The sequence below is a fragment of the Xenopus laevis genome, chromosome 1L (genome assembly GCF_017654675.1).
Source record: "Xenopus laevis strain J_2021 chromosome 1L, Xenopus_laevis_v10.1, whole genome shotgun sequence".
In the NCBI taxonomy this organism is placed as follows: Eukaryota; Metazoa; Chordata; class Amphibia; order Anura; family Pipidae; genus Xenopus; species Xenopus laevis.
In genome coordinates, this window is record NC_054371.1 from 195211991 (window position 1) to 195214490 (window position 2500).

A 2500-nucleotide genomic window follows, 5' to 3' on the forward strand; every position below is an offset into this window, starting at 1 on the left:
TATATATATATATATATATATATATATATATATATATATATATATATATATATATATATATATATATATATTATATATATATATATATACACACATGTATATAGTCATATACACAAAGACAATTACCTGGGGAGGGGGCACTCGTGTGTGTGTTTGTTTCACAAACCCACTATCCACTCATAAACTCACATATTCACAAACTCTGCATCATCCACAAATCAACACACACACATAATGGAAAAACATAGCTACAAACTCAGATGCATATATACATACACACACACACACACACACATATAAATAAATGCACATGTATATAACCATATATATGTGTTTACACCTCTACATAGTTACAGATATAAAATACAGACAAAATGCACCCACAAGACAATTACACTTCCAAAAATGCACTCCCAGTCATGCACATGACTACAAATACACAAGTGACACACAAACACCAGTACACATATATTCAAAAACTTCCAAGTGTGTATACAACCACCCAAATAACAACAACATATATGCACATAGACACATACCACACCAGAGCCACATACTCCTTGTTTCCCCTTTGCTTTTAGGTAGTTGCAGTACTCTATGTACTCCTTGTGTTGGTCTGTATTGATATGTAGGTTAATGTATTGGTCTATAGGCCCTACACCTAACAGCAAGGAAGGTTATAGGGCGGCAGACTGTACACTGTCCTGCAGCCTCTATATTACTCACAACGTTTTGGCAAACAATGGATATTATGTACACATTCTACAGCCATTCTTATCCATTCTACTTAGGGCACACATTCTACGTCATAGAGGGAAACATTGCAACTGGAAGTTTGGCAGTTACACAATGCTGGGCGTTTTAGTTCAGCAATGCCATCTTATATCTTTGCACCATTTAGATGGGGGAGGTGTCCCAGGAGCAATTTCAGAGGCTGGTGGCAGTTCAGAAATAGCTGGAAGACTTCTGCCATATGATTATTTTCATATGTATGCATGCTCCTAATTCCTTATCATATCTAATGGGTTTCACATTGTATAAAATGTTTCTACCCATTTGCTATCAGCTAGAAACATTATAACAATATAATTGTACAGAACAAATTGGAATTGATACACTGTATGCAGACATGTTGGTAAGATAACTCTGGTATAGATAGATCGATAGATCGATAGATCGATAGATCGATAGATAGATAGATACCATATACATGTATTCTATTGTATTTTGTCCACTGCGTGCTTATAATTAACAACCCATTGCACAAGGGGTTAAAGCTAAACCACCCCAAGCCTTCTTCATTGTTGTGACGTAGTCACCCAGCCTGAAATGAATATGCAGTGTAGTGTATGCAATGGCACAGAGCAGTCAGATTTTTAATTCTTCTCCTTTGCCAAAACGAACTGCAATCTGCTAAAGACCTTAGACATATAAAGGCAATTTACTCTGGAAATGAATCATGGGAAATCAAAGATAGTAGGACAATATTCATAATGGAAGGGCTGTGGGGAGAAGGTTCCATTGACCACAGTGCCAGTTTTTTCCTTGTTTAGGTGATTATTCCAGCTTGGCATTGTGTGTAATGTAAGTCTTGTAGGAGGGTAACAGACAGAAATAGTACAGGAAAATAGTACAGGACATGCCAATATTCTACTCATTTACTTTATCAGTAAGTGCCAGGAATAGATGATTGATTTGAGAAAGAGAGAGAGAGAGAGAGTTGGTTTCTGAATTCATTTCTAACTAATTCAAATATCTGGTAATAAATAAGACTGAAGGGGTGACTATGAATACAAATTAAAATAATCATTGTTTCTTTGATGACAAGGATACATAGATGACAAATACATCAATGAAACATACAACAGGGAGATTGAGATGCAGAACAAAGAAGCACATGTGATATATCGATATAAAAAGAAGACGTTTGAAGGATGATCTGTAGACTGGGTCTGATTCCTGGTTCTGTAAATTTGGGTCTGATTCCTGGTTCTGCCAAATATAATGATGATGCGCAGTGCAGGTGTTGGTGGGGACTTGCAGAGCTTTCTGTGCCTCCTCTGTGCTTCATTGCTGTGTACCTGGGTTTGATACCGACTGAGTACCTGGGCTACATTATACACAAGACTGAACTTGCTTTGTTATCTAGAATTTCATACCAGATGAGTACATGGACATGGATAACTTGCTTTGTAAATTGCCTAGATGACTGCTCTGTACTTGGACTTGGTGGAGGCCCACAAACCAATCCAACTATATTTTCCCTTTCCATTCGGTGTCCCCCTTCTTTGTGCCTTCTTTCCCTCTTTATTGCCTTGCTTGCTTTCTAATTAACCTTCACATGCCCCGGTTCTGCTCTATCCCTTATACCCCACATACAGATTCCACATGGAACTTTCCCAAACTTTCAGCTCCACCCTCCCTGCCTCCAGTCCATAGTTATTTCCCGGACTCTGCTTTACCCACCTGGCCACATATCAGGCTACAGGGTTGCGTCAAA

At 38.1% G+C, this 2500-nt stretch overlaps 1 long non-coding RNA gene across 1 annotated transcript in view; it reads left to right on the forward strand.

Annotated features, from left to right (window-relative positions):
- Positions 1-2500, forward strand: part of LOC121395339 — an 11363-nt gene that overhangs the window by 2675 nt on the left and 6188 nt on the right. The gene's annotated exons all lie outside the window — the stretch shown is intronic.